Source organism: Anabrus simplex, chromosome 4 (genome assembly GCF_040414725.1).
Source record: "Anabrus simplex isolate iqAnaSimp1 chromosome 4, ASM4041472v1, whole genome shotgun sequence".
Lineage (NCBI taxonomy): Eukaryota > Metazoa > Arthropoda > Insecta > Orthoptera > Tettigoniidae > Anabrus > Anabrus simplex.
This window is the reverse complement of record NC_090268.1, coordinates 237,590,439-237,605,368: the sequence shown is the minus strand read 5'-3', so window position 1 is coordinate 237,605,368 and position 14,930 is coordinate 237,590,439. Positions and strand designations below refer to the sequence as shown.

Here is a 14,930-nt window from a genome sequence, read left to right as displayed (position 1 = left end):
AATAGCTTTATTTACAATCCCATTTGCGTGATTTCCCCAATGAAGATCTTTCTTGATATTAACACCTAGATAATTACAATGATCCCCAAAAGGAACTTTCACCCCATCAACGCAGTAATTAAAACTGAGAGGACGTTTCCTATTTGTGAAACTCACAACCTGACTTTTAACCCCGTTTAACATGATACCATTGCCTGCTGTCCATCTCACAACATTATCGCGGTCACGTTGCAGTTGCTCACAATCCTGTAATCTCATTGCATAATGTTAATGGCTTTTATGTTTATGACTGCCTTGTCTGTAGTTTTGTGTTGATAATAATAAGGTTTTAAGTTCCAAGTGCTGAAGCTTCTTATTTCTGTGATATCTTCCTCACTCATCAAATCTACACTATCGGTTTCAAAATCATGCCAGAACGCAACCGCGGTCGTTTTCTGTGTTTATTGTTTTGGTTTATAAAATCCAATAGTGGTCATGCGATTTAAAGGTTTGAGGTTCTAAGTGCTGGTGAAGCTTCTTATTTTTATGTTATCTCCCTCTCCCATCGGATCTACAACACTAGTCATGGCAGAACGCAGCCGTTTAGTATAAGTTCCAAATTTCTTTTACTAGTAGTTTAACGTCGCACTAAATCGGTGTCGATGGAATCGGAAAGAAGGAAGCAGCGGTGACCTTAATTGTTTGACTAGTGTGAAAATGGGAATGAAGTGTGACGTAGGTTCTTATATCTGTGATATTTCTCGCATTCACAGAATCTACAACACCTGTTTGAAAGTCCAGACAGAGTCAGGAATGTAACCCGAGTCAACGGAGCAGAGACTCGGAAGTGGCCTCTTCGACATTATTAGCGAGCTGAGGACAGACAGCAGCCACATACTATGAATGAACCACGAAAGTGTAGCGTTTTTTGTACTTTATTATCAGAGGTGAATGCAGAGTTCGATTACTCCCCGGCGCAGGACAAGTAGCCTCCTTCTACGCAATCGGAAGGTTGCCGCTGACATGTTGTCTTCTTCTGCTTCCCGCTGTTACCAGTAGTAGCCATACAGACTACGGCAAGGACCAGTATGAGGATCATCTGAAAGAGGAAAACTGAATTAGTAACATGCTTTATTTTACCAGGGTTATTGTGACAAAGAGGATCTGAGATGAGTTCAGATTTATAGCACACCTGAGATTTAATAAGTAGAACGGGGAGAACAGGTCCTGCTTACTGTTGATTGTCGTGTCAGCTATCTCCATGTGATTAAGAACACAATAGGCTCTTTAGTTGGATGAAGCCACGAACCTGCTACGCAGGCGTAGCAGGGGGAGAGGTGATACTCCCACGTGGCGCGTCCCAGGTGGCGGATAGGGGGGTCCTAACCGGCTTGCCGGCGGACTTGAGGGAAATAAAATACCTCTCGCGGACCGAACACACACACCCCCTGTGGGTGGGGGAGGCTGACGAATAATACACCCACGGTATCCCCTGCCTGTCGTGAGAGGCGACTAAAAGGGGCGACCAAGGGATGATTGAATTAGAACCGTGAAACTACTTTTGATTCGTACCATCACGCGGGGAACACCATGGGTCGCCTGAACTTGCGAGTTGTACCACTATGTTCGGTACGAAATGGGTTTGTGTTTAGTAGTAGTCATGAGCGTGGCCTGGGGGTTTCCAGTACCCGTGCGTCGTACCCACGTGAGCACCACCTCGGGTCTGGGCGTAGCCTGTGAGTTGTACCACTATATGAGCGACACCGTGGGTCTGCGTTGCCTTTGATTAGTATCCACTCTGTGAGGAACACCACGGGGCCCGTGGGACCGGCATCCGTGCCTAGTACACCTAGGTGAGGAAACTCATTGGTTTGCGTTGGCTATGAGTGGCGCCATTATGTGAGAAACACCATAGGTCTGCGTTACCTGTACGAAGTACAATACTTGTGAGTAGTACCGTCTTGTGTGGAACACCGTGAGTTTCGCTACTTTTGATTAGTACCCCAACATGACAATACCATGGTTATACTTTACTCGCGACACGTACCATTCTGTGGGGCCTTAGACATGGACCACGAACCTGCTACGCAGGCGTAGCAGGGGGAGAGGTGATACTCCCACGTGGCGCGTCCCAGGTGGCGGATAGGGGGGTCCTAACCGGCTTGCCGGCGGACTTGAGGGAAATAAAATACCTCTCGCGGACCAAACACACTAACCCCTGCGGGTGGGGGACGCACATGTAGAATACACCCGCGGTATCCCCTGCCTGTCGTAAGAGGCGACTAAAAGGGGCGACCAAGGGCTGACTGAATTAGAACCATGAAACTAATTTTGAATCGTACCATCACGCGGGGAACACCATAGGTTGCCTGTACTTGCGAGTAGTACCACTAAATTCGGTACGAAATCAGTTTGTGATTAGTAGCAGTTAAAGCCTGGCCTGGTGGATTCCAGTACCCGTGTGTGCAACACCACGGGTCTGGGCGTAGCCTGTGAGTTGTACCACTATATGAGCAGCACCGTGGGTCTGCGTTGCCTGTGATTAGTACCCACTATGTGAGGAACACCACGGGAATACCGGCGCCCGTGTTTAGTACACCTAGGTGGGGAACCTTCTCGGTTTGCGTTGACTCTGAGTTGGGCCATTGTGTGAGACACACCATAGGTCTGCGTTACTTGTACATATTGCAATACTTGTGAGTAGTACCATCTTTTGTGGAACACCGTGAGTCTTCGCTACTTCTGATTAATACCGCAACATGACACATACCATGGTTCTATTTTACTCGCGACATGTACCATTCTGTGGGGCCTTAGACGTGGATTTTGCACCCCCTTTAGACACCAAGCATATTGTGCTTTATAAGTGGTTCCTTGGTCGGTAATAATGTTCTTTTCAATCTGTATTGAGTCCGATCCACTGGCTTTTGTTTGTTTGTTTTGTGTTTTGTTGAGTTCCTGTCCATCCATTCATTCTTCATGCCATATTTTACTTTTATTTTGGTCAGTGGATGTCTTTGCAATTTTTGTTCTTTCATTTCGTACCATTAGGGGCCGATGACCTTCGATGTTAGGCCCCTTAAAACAACAAGCATCATCATCATCATCTTAGACATGGATTTTGCACCCCTTTCGACATCAAGCATCATCGTGCTCTATGAGTGGTCCCTTGGTCAGTAATCAATTATGTATGATCTTTGAGTCTGATCCACTGTATTTTGGTTGTTTGTTTCCTTTTTTTTTGTTGGGTTCATGTCCATCCATTCATTCTTCATGACATTTTTATTTTATTTTGGTCAGTGGATGAATTTGAATTTTTTGTTATTTCATTTCGTACCATTAGGGGCCGATGACCTCGATGTTAGGCCCCTTAAAACAACAAGCATCATCATCATCAGTTGGATGAAGTGTTCTATTGGCTGAACCGCATACAACATGAGAAACGAGGTTCAACCGACAGAGCACACCATCTAGCTTACTTTAACTAGTTAAATCAGCCATGATATTCTTCTTCAACACGAACCTCTTTAGCATGATGATGTGCAAGAGACCCGCAGGAGTACTTTTACGTGCCAGTAAATCTACCGACAGGCAGGTGATACCGCGGGTGTATTCTTCATCTGAGCATGTGTTATACAGATCATCACCTTTGCTAAACCTCGATTCATATGGTAAATATTGCTTGTGTATCGTATGAATAAAACCCCATATAATGCCAATCATGACTTCTCTATCTCTAATATTCCGTGAAGTATTGCCTCGTCAAATGTTAACGGAGTTTTATGTCATCCTGTACAAGGACGTGACCATGGTAGTTAATGTAACGTGCATGACGTCATCACAAGATGGCCACTAATTTATGATATGGTTTTGGCTGTCGAAGGTCAATGTGTTACACGGAGTTTTTAACAAGTAGTTCAAAAGAATGGCGTGCGATACACATATACATACGTTGGCCACAGGGGACGTCAATGTAGACTTTCAAAATTAAGATCGCAGAAGTTTCTGATAAAATATTTCAGTTTAATATTGATATTGATACTGATATAAGATTGTGAGTGACTGCAAAAAGATCTCGATAATATTAGTGCATAGCACGCAATTGTATGATGGTAAACGGAATGAAAAGTCACGTTGTGAGTTTCGCAAACAACAATGTAGATTTTCTTGAAGTGGGAGAGCTATGTGAAGGTTTTGCTTATTAAGGATCTCCGAGAAATGTTTCTCCCATGTCGCTATTGGGAATTCGGGAGAAGGACACGTAGCTCGTTGTTTGAGAGCAATGTAAGGGTCTTTCTTAGCATCTTGAGCTAAAATTTAGCCTGTTTTTATAGGTAGTGCACTTTCTTTCGTTTGAGTAGATCTTTATATGTTTTCCTTTTCACTGGATACTCAGCATGTGTGGATTTCACACCTGCTTTCCGCGCCTTGCGTAAAAGGTTTAGTGTATATTGTCTGACCGTGTAGCATTCCTTGTCGAACCATGGCTCGGCGGTCCTCGGAGTCTTCTTGATTTGTGCTTTCCTTATGAGGTCCAGAACACTATCCAGAGCAGTGTCAATCATTCCTTCATTTATCATCTGCGGTACTATTTTCAAGTCCTCTTTTCCTTCCTCGATGATAGACATACACACTTTCCTTGTAGTGCATAGATTAGGACTCTTCTTGGTTACTGGATTTTGACTTCCTAGCTCAACTTTAATAGCGACAGGTATGTGTATCCTAAGAACTGCTGTCGGATGTGAGGCCATAACCCCTCGATCAAGAATTGTTAGGCAACGTCCTTTGACAAAGAAAAGATCAGCAGTACTTTTACCATTTGGAGCCATATAGGTTACTTCTTCTGCTTTAGTGACTGGTTTGTAGCCTTCATCTTGTAGGTAATCAAGAATAATACTAGTTTTATGATCATGTTTGTCTAAACGACAGTTAATGTCGCCTCCCAGAATCACATTTCTGTCATCTTTTACCGCTGTTATTGCTTTAACTATATGTTCCATTGCATCGTCTGTTCTAGGTGGGCTAATGTAGATACCGATGATGGATATTTTGTCCGTATTAATTATTAGCATATTTTCTTCTTTATAGACTTACCTTGGTGTGCCTATGCTTTCTCCATACAAAATACTAATTCCTCCTTCGGGCCTTCCTCGCTTCTTTGATGTGGCAAGAACATGTCTGCTGTAAAACTGTGGAAAGCTTGTGTGTTCCAGTAGAAAAGTCTCAGTAAGTATGGGTGTATCAAACCGTTGCAAGAAATTATCAAGAAGAGAAGAACAAAGAGATTTTAAACTTTCCACATTCCAAAGAATAATGTCCAGACAACACCTACGTTTGGGTAAAAATCCTTACTTACTTTCTTTAAAAGTCCCAGGAAATTTATATCTGGTTTACAGTCCTTGGTTTGTCACACGTCATATAACAAATCTGCGTCCAACATTAGCCTGTCTGTTTTGTAGATATTAGAAACAACTTTAATGGAATGAAAAATAATCTTCCTTTCTTAATATCTTCATAACACAAGGATGGAGACAATGCAGTATCAGTATGGTCTTGTTTTGTTCTCCAAAACGCGATTCTAGAGACTATATCAGAGAGTCCATGTAGGGAATGTAGATTGAAACTCTGTAATAGTCCTCAGAACTAGTTTCATTGTAGTTCGCCCTGTGACGCTACTTGATCTTGTCATATGATCTTTTTCTAGACTTACAGCTGTACACCGGCTCTTCCTCTTGAGGGACGAAAAGAGCGAACTAAGATTCCCTGAGGCCAGATGTTTTCGTCCTATAATGAATCAAGGTATCTCAAATCCACTCCTATTTTGAATGCCTTGTTTGATCCTTTTGTTTGTAATTACTCACAATTGATACCTCCAAGAATACCATTTGTTCGGAGGAAGTTTATTATAGATTCTGACTCTCTTTTTTGTGAAGCCTCCCCATATACCACGAACCTCCTACGCTGGCGTAGCAGGGGGAGAGGTGATACTCCCACGTGGCGCGTCCCAGGTGGCGGATAACTCTTGTTATTTCCCTGCGAGTGGGGGACGCAGATGAAGAATACACCCGCGGTATCTCCTGCCTGTCGTAAGAGGCGACTAAAAGGGACCCAAGGGGCTCTCAACTTGGGAGCGTGGGTTGGCGACCACGGGGCCCTTAGCTGAGTCTTGGCATTGCTTCCACTTACTTGTGCCAGGCTCATCACTTTCGTCTATCCTGCCCGACCTCCCTTGGTCAACTCTTGTTATTTTCCGACCCCGATGGTATTAGAGCATTCGAGGCCTAGGGAGTCTTTCATTTTCACGCCCTTTGTGGCCCTTGCCTTTCTTCATCCGTTACTTAATTTTCCGAAGTGACGGATCCCTTCTTATTCTTATTCTTCTTCTTCTTATTCTTTTCTCTCTCTACCCCCTGTGGGTTGGGGACGCAGACGAAAAATACATCCACGGTATCCCCTGCCTGTCGTGAGAGGCGACTAAAAAGGGGCGACTAAGGGAAGAACGAATCAGAACCATGAAACTACTTGTGATTAGTACCACTCTGTTAGGTACTCAATAGTTTTGTGATTCGTAGCAGTCCAGTGGGGTTTACTGGGGATTTCCAGTACCTGTGATTAGTACCACTAAATGCGGAACAACACGGGCTTACGTCCCGAGATTAGTACCATTATGTGAGACACACCACGGGTCTGGGCGTTGCTTCTGGTTCGTAAGACAATATGAGCGACACCGTGGGTCTTCGTTGTCTATGTTTAGTACCCACTATGTGAGGAACACCACGGGAATACCGGCGTCCGTGATTAGTACACCTAGGTGGGGAACACTATGGGTTTGCGTTGCCGATGAGTGGCGACGTTATGTGAGAAACAACAGAGGTCTGTCTGTTTTGTAGATTTTTTTTGCTATTGGCTTTACGTCGCACCGACACAGATACGTCTTATGGCGACGATGGGACAGGAAAGGGCTAGGACTGGGAAGGAAGCGGCCGTGGCCTAAATTAAGGTACAGCTCCAGCATTTGCCTGGTGTGAAAATGGAAAAGCACGGAAAACCATTTTCAGGGCTGCCGACAGTGGGCTTCGAACCTACTATCTCCCGAATACTGGATACTGTCCGCACTTAAGCGACTGCAGCTGTCGAGCTCGGTTTGTAGATATTAGAAACAACTTTCATGGAATGCAAAGGATCTTCCTTTCTTAATGTCTTCATAACACAAGGATGGGGATAATACAGCATCAGTATGGTCTAGTTTTGTTATTTAAAACGCGATTCTAGAGACTGTACCAGTGAGTCCACGTAGAGAAAGAGAATGTAGACTGAAACTCTGTAATAGTCCTCGGCCCTAGTTTCATTGTGGTTCGCTCTGTGACGCTGCTTGGCACCGAGGCGAGGAGCGTTATTTCAAATCCACTATTAGAAGCTGTGTCCTCAACATCTACCATTATTCTTTGAAAGTGGGTAATTGCGTCTGATCGTTGGTTTTTAAAAAGGTCCAGTAGCAACAAGATACGTTCTCTAACTTTGAAAAGCTCCAGTCCTTCCGCTTGAAGGGGGTTTGTTACGGGTTCTAAAATTCCACTGTATTTTGCCATTATGTGCATAGCCACAATAAAGGCCGAATTCGATGCTGAACAGTGAAGGTTATGTGCACGTTGTCGAGTCTTGGAATTGAAACTTCGCCAGTTAGAAATATTTTCGAGGGCCTTCATGTTACTGGAAAAGTTTTCTGAAAAGAGCCTAATGCTTTTGTACTTTGAAGACCATCTTGTTTCACAGAAAATAGGTAAATTGCAGATCTGCTTTCTTCGGAGTGAATTATTTCCTTGATGGTACCTGCCACATTATTCACAACAGGGAGTTCATTGAGGTCATTTATTACCAGGATAAGTTTATGACTAGCACATTGACAGAAAATAGCCTTTTGATACCTATCTTGCATTCATTTTGCTGCTCCGCCTTCACGTCTTGCTACAGTAGCACAATCGTCGTATCCTTGACCACACAGGTTGGTTAAATCCAGACCAGAGCTTGTTAAAAACTTAAAAATTGTATTTGCGATTGACTTGGCATTCATTTCTTCCAAAGGCTGAAACCCAAGGAATTCTTCACATACTTTCAAATCATCACTAGATGCATTTTTGACGAACCGAATTCCAATAGACGGCTGCTCTGTTTCGGATATGTTAGCTGTCTCGTCAGCAATAACAGAGAAAGCATTGCATGAATTTGCTTCCGTAACCAGTATCTCTCGTAATTTCTGTTCACAAAATCTTATTTCATTTAGAATTCGATGGGAAGTGTACTTGGCATTTATTGCAGAATTTGAGGGGTGTTCTTGTAGTAGAGCATCTCCCGCCTTCAGGCGGAATTCCCATAAATCATGGAAAATTCCGCTGTCTGACGTTCTCCCTCGAAGTGAAATATCATGGGTGCCACAGAAAGTGATAGTTGACAACAGTGATTCCAGCTTCATTCTATTTTGTTCAACCTGATGATGGAGACTACTGTTGATTTGATCAGCTACCTTAAGTTGCCTTCCTTCATAGATGTCCACAAAGTTTTTCGCCTTTTCTGATGATTCTCTATGCCAATTTGATTTTATGTGGTCTTTGGCGCTGGCATTCAAGTCTTTATGTTTTATGAAATGTTTCGTAATGAATGAACCTTGAAGACCTCTTTTAACGCTCGGCTTAAACAGAACACGCGTTCGGCATAAAGCGGCCTTCAGTTCACGAGAATAGCATAGCCACGTAGAATAATCCTTCAACCACTGGTGTCTGAATGCGCGGCTGGTTCCAGCTCGCAAATCACCTTTAAAATCGTAGGTTACTTGTCGCACCCATGATTTTAACAATAATTCATACTTAAGATTGTCACATATATTTTCCTGCATTAAGAACATGCCAATGTCTTTTCTGTCACTTTCATCTTTCAAAAACACTTCGTTAATAACCGCCCTTGAAGTTTCGGTTTATCACAGCATTGTTCTGTATCTGGTGAAGATTCCTGTTCGCGAACACTGCACTATTTGTTCTGTTCAACACTGTCACTTAACGCCCTTATTTTCTCAGAACGTCCAGCCCCTTCACTTAGGTTACTAAGCCTTTTTGAAAAACCGTCTTATATCCAACCCTAATGCATACAAGTCGCTAAACCATTTGATTTTATTAGCAATAATTTATAACCTCTAAGTTAAATAGAAAAAAATACTAAATCACTTCTCACTATAATAGCCACTTTGATAACAACACAAGCATCCCAGAATCAATGAACTTATACATTGATTCGATTGTAGATGATTTGACACTACAAGTTAAGAACCTACTGTGCAACAATGGCAGGCTGCCGTTCGATTATAGCAATCGTCACTTTGTTCGCAAGAAATTAACTACCGTATTATCGTACGGCTTAAAAATAACATATACAGAATTTTGCAACACGAAGGAAATTTCCACGCCATGCCACTGGCTGTATGCAATATAGCCTAAAATCGTCTTCCTGATCAGGAAAAACCATTCCACAATGTATGAACTGCTATTTTCAACATGATATTGCACAAAAGTTGTTAAAATGTGCCGATAACGCGCGCTATACTTACAGTAGAATAACCATATGACTGTATACAACCACAACAAGAGATCGTGATATCGGACTTACGAGCAGGAAGGGTTAGTTAGGTTTTACTTAGAGCTCCTGTGTTTTTAATTAACACTATGAAAATACTTGGATACTCACTAGTGTTTTGGTAAAATAGCTCCTTGCTCTTGTTGCTAATTCACTGGTGGCAATATGTCGTGGTCCATAATTAATCTCGCGACGGCTCTCCTCGTTTACTGAAGAACTGGTGGCTTCCTAGAAACAGATAAAGAGACAGTACATGCAATTAATATTGTAAATTGTCTGCGAACTGAACTTTCTACAAAGAGCTGTTGGCAGTCGTACACGAAAAAAATGTGGAGTGAGCAATTCCTTCCATCTCATTTTAATTCAGATCCAGAAATCCTCCTACTACTGTATAGAGTCAGTCAGAGAAACTCTGATGCTTGATGATTTACATTACCAAGACTCCCTGACCAGTGTTCTCTCCTTTTCTACTTTTGTATTATTATTATTGCAATTATTTCTTTCTTTCTTTCTTTCTTTCTTTCTTTCTTTCTTTCTTTCTTTCTTTCTTTCTTTCTTTCTTTCTTTCTTTCTTTCCAGTCGTGGCAATGACCACCGCCTTCTGCATGGTCTTGTAGATGTTGGTGTTGACATCCAACTTCTTCAGTCCTTCCACCGGAGTTTTATGTATAGCAGCTGAACTCGGAAGGATGATTGGTACAATTATCACCTCTCCACAGTGCCGTAATATTTGAATATGCTCCACCAGTGGTGTATACTTGTTGATTTTCTCGGTATACTTTCCGTTGAGGTTCTCCATGTTCGGGACAGCATGTCGATCAGAGCGTCACGATTTGTTCCCTTTTCTAACACAACTACATCCGGTCTGTTGTGGGAGTTGTCTTATCTCTGATAATTCTTTGGTCCAGTAGATTTTGATCACGTCATCTGAGGGCTGCACTTAAAATAGGGGAGTCTTACATCAATCAGTCTGTATTTCACAACAAGTTCTTGGTGCAAAATCTTGGCAACCGAATCGTAGCGTTCATTATACTCCCTTCCTGAGAAGTGTGAGCATCCAGAAGTAACATGATGGATCGTTTCTTGCGTTTGGCAGCCATATCGGCACGAGTCCCTCATGACTGTTGGGTCTCTCATCACGTTATTCAGGTAGCTTCTGGTTGGAATGACTTGGTCTTGTATAGCCAACAAAAAACCTTTTGTTTCGGGGAACATTTGCCCTGCAGTCAGCCAAAAATTCGATGCTTCTAAATCGACATTTTCTCATTTTCTTTTATTATTATTATTGTTATTATTATTATCATAATCATCCCTGTTTACGAACAGGCCGACTAAGGACCACGATATTTAGCGTTAGTGGGCCTGGATGGGTACCCAGTACTTGCAGATTCTATGGCTATTTTGCTCCTTCATCTCTGTCCAGAAGGTACCTGCCTTCTTTCAGGGTAGTTTGTCTAGGAACCTCTTTTGCCTAGAATCCTTCTGAGTCTTTGATGCCACTTCCTGTTATTCTCAGGTCTTCTAGGTCTTCAACCACTTCTGTTAGCCATGATGTCTTTATCTTCCTGTTTTCCCAGTATGTGAGAAGCCGGTTGGCCAGCCTGGTGGATTTCGTACTCGAAACATGTCCATAGAAGGTCAGATACCCTTTCCTGGCCACATCCATGATGTTTTATGTGTTATTAGCAAGATACCCTGCTTAGTACGGTTTTGAACTGAAAGTTTTTATTGATAGTTTTACATTTAGGAGAGTCCACTGTCAGCCGAGCCTGTAAAATACGCCCTCAGTTCGTACGTCAAACGGTTTTGGAGGGATGAATAATTTCTTTTATGGAACTAAACTCATTTAACACTTTAGGGGTGGAAGGTTAAAAATATTTCTATTTTACACCTAGAATTCAAAATATTTGAAATTTTGTCCTCATAGGTTAAGCCGTTTCAGAGGAAGGAATGAATATATTTGTTTTCGAATCTTAACCCCCATTTAACACTCTGAGCGGTCAAATTTGTTTCAAATCTTCTGTCATTTAACACCTAGGATATCATTTGAAATGTTAACTTCATAATTCAAACGGTTTCATGTAAGTGCATATTTTTGACATCATTCCTCACCCAGCAGTCAAAAACCCTTAAATGATATATTCCTTTTAAGCCCCCCACGTGGCGCGTCCCAGGTGGCGGATAGGGGGGTCCTAACCGGCTTGCCGGCGGACTTGAGGGAAATAAAATACCTCTCGCGGACCAAACACACACCCCCTGTGGGTGGGGGAGGCTGACGAATAATACACCCACGGTATCCCCTGCCTGTCGTGAGAGGCGACTAAAAGGGGCGCCCAAGGGATGAATGAATTAGAACCATGCAACTACTTTTGATTCGTACCATCATGCGGGGAACACCATGGGTTGCATGTACTTGCGAGTAGTATCACTAATATGGTACTAAATATGTTTGTGATTCGTTGCAGTAAAAAGCCTGGCCTGGTGGATTCCAGTACCCGTGCGTTGTACCCATGTGGGCAACACCGCGGGTCTGGGCGTAGCCTGTGAGTTGTACCACTATATGAGCGACACCGTGGGTCTGCGTTGCCTGTGATTAGTACTCACTCTGTGCGGAACACCACGGGGCCCTTGGGACCGGCACCCGTGACTAGTACCCTAGGTGAGGAAACTCATCGGTTTGCGTTGGCTGTAGGTGACGCCATTGTGTGCGAAACACCATAGGTCTGCGTTACCTGTACGAAGTGCAATACTTGTGAGTAGTACTATCTTTTGTGGAACACCGTGAGTCTTCGCTACTTCTGATTAATACCCCAACATGACACATACCATGGTTCTATTTTACTCGCGACATGTACCATTCTGTGGGGCCTTATACGTGGATTTTGCACCCCCTTTAGACACCAAGCATCATTGTGCTTTATAAGTGGTACCTTGGTCGGTAATACTGTTATTTTCGTTCTCTATTGAATTCGATCCACTGGTTTTTGTTTTTGTTTGTTTTGTGTTTTGTTGGGTTCCTGTCCATCCATTCATTCTTCATGACATTTTTTATTTTTATTTTGGTCAGTGGATGCCTTTGTAATTTTTGTTCTTTCATTTCGTACCATTAGGGGCCGATGACCTTCGCTGTTAGGCCCCTTAAAACAACAAGCATCATCATCATCCTTTTAAGCCCACTTCTTACTTGTATTCTCATAAAATGAATTCAAATCCATTTACAGTCCCTTAAGTTGATTCCACCACTAAATACGTGTACCATTATTTTTAGGGGAGATTCCAAATACCAATTTTCTCGTCCGTAACATCCTTCGTTTTCGAGACATAAGTATCCTCAAACAGAATTCAACTCATTTTTCAATTCATTTATTCCCCTCCCCTTCATTTTCACAACCCCCTTAAGTGAATTTTCGGAAAAAATACCTGTTTCTTTCTTTTTAAAGGAGAATCCAAATACCAATTTTCACGTCTGTAATATCTTCAGTTTAGGAGACACCAGTATCCTAATAAAAATGATTTAACCCCATTTTCACTCAATTTTATCCCCCTTAATTGTTTTTCCGAAAAATATACGTGCTAATTTGTTTTTAAAACAGATTTAAAATGCCTATTTTCACGTCTGATCATGTTACGTTTTGACATATATCGCAGATATCTATTCATTTTAAAAATTTACCGCCTTTGTCACTCCTCTTTACCCCCTGTTAAGTAGATTTTCCAAAAACAAAAAAAGAAGTGTTTCTTTATTTTTAAACCAGATTCCAAATACCAATTTTTATGACCCTCAAATCTTCAGTTTCCACGAACCTACTACGCAGACTAGCAGGGGGAGAGGTGATACTCCCACACGTGGCGCGTCCCAGGTGGCGGATAGGGGGTTCCAAACCGCTTGCCGGCGGACTTGAGGGAAATAAAATACCTCTCGCGGACCAAAAACACAACCCCCTGTGAGTGAGGGACGCAGACGAAGAATATACCCACGGTATCCGCTGCCTGTCGTCTGAAGCGACTACAAGGGGTGATCAAGGGATGATTATATTAGAACCATTAAACTCCTTGTGATTAGTACTACCACGCGGGGTACACCATGGGTCGCTTTTCGTTGCGCGTAGTACCACTATGTTAAGTACGAAATAGATTTTTGATTAGTAGCAAACGAGAGTGCGACGGCTTTTACAGTAGCTATGATTAGTAGCATTATATGAGCGACACCATGGGAAGACGGAACCAATGGTTCTGGCTTGCATATGATTAGCACCCACCATATATGGAACACCACGGGATGATACGAGTCTCTGTGGTTAGTACACTTAGGTGATGAACATCATAGGTTTGTGTTGCCTGCCAATGGCGCCGCAATGTGCGAAACACATTAGGTCTGAAATACATGTGCGAATTTCATTACCTGTGAGTAGTACCGTAATTTGTGGAATACCGCGAGTCTATGCTACTCTTGATTAGTACCGCAACATGACAAATACCATGGGTCCACTTTTCTAGCGTTAAATACCATTATGAGGGGCCGATGGCCTAGATTTTAAACCCGTTTCGACTATAAACATAATCGATTCAGCATCGTACTATAGAAGCAGTCCTTTGGTCAGTAATATATTGTTTTTTAACAGCTTCTGTGCATGTGAGGCACTGTGGATCGGATCCACTGATAGTTTTAAATTCATTTCCATCCATCCATTCTTAGTCGTCACGCTTTGAATTCGGTTCGCACGGTGCTCCTACGATTCTATAGGGACATATTTTATCCCGGTTAGACTACGGCAGTGCAGCATATGGCTCAGCAAGACCAAGTGTCCTTTCAAAGCTGAACAGCATTCACCACAGCGGGGTTCGGTTGGCGACGGGAGCCTTTCGTACAAGCCCCATAGCTAGCCTGCTCGCTGAGTCTGGTGTGCCGCCTTTACATCTGAGGCTCCAGCAAATGCTTCTTACCTATGCTGCTAATTTACGGCAGATGCCACTTCATCCAAGCTATCCTTGCGTGTTCAACAATGTCAACCGTTTGCTGTACGCTGCTTGTCCTTGAGCAACGCGGCCGGTTGGAATACGCTTGGATAGCAGTTACAGATTGTTTGACGTACCTTCGGTTCGTTGCCTTGTCAGACAACCAAGTGGGATACCTCCGTGGGTCGTACGACGACCTGAAATAATCCTGGATCTGCACACTGGCCCGAAGGAAAATATGGACCCTTCGATTTATCGGAGGCTCTTCCTGTCCGTTGTTGGTCGCTATCCAGGTTCAGTCGTCGTCTGCACGGATGGTTCAAGGACAACCCCCTGCGGGTGGGGGACGCACATGTAGAATACACCCGCGGTAT

General features: G+C 43.0%; 1 long non-coding RNA gene across 1 annotated transcript; it reads right to left on the bottom strand.

Annotated features, from left to right (window-relative positions):
- Positions 1-896: 896 nt before the first annotated feature.
- On the bottom strand, positions 897-9,829 carry LOC137500567 (uncharacterized). Its single transcript, XR_011018095.1, has 2 exons — positions 9,712-9,829; positions 897-1,078 (listed from the first exon to the last, which is right to left on the bottom strand). It is a non-coding gene; the product is annotated as an uncharacterized lncRNA (long non-coding RNA).
- Between the last annotated feature and the right edge of the window lie 5,101 nt (positions 9,830-14,930).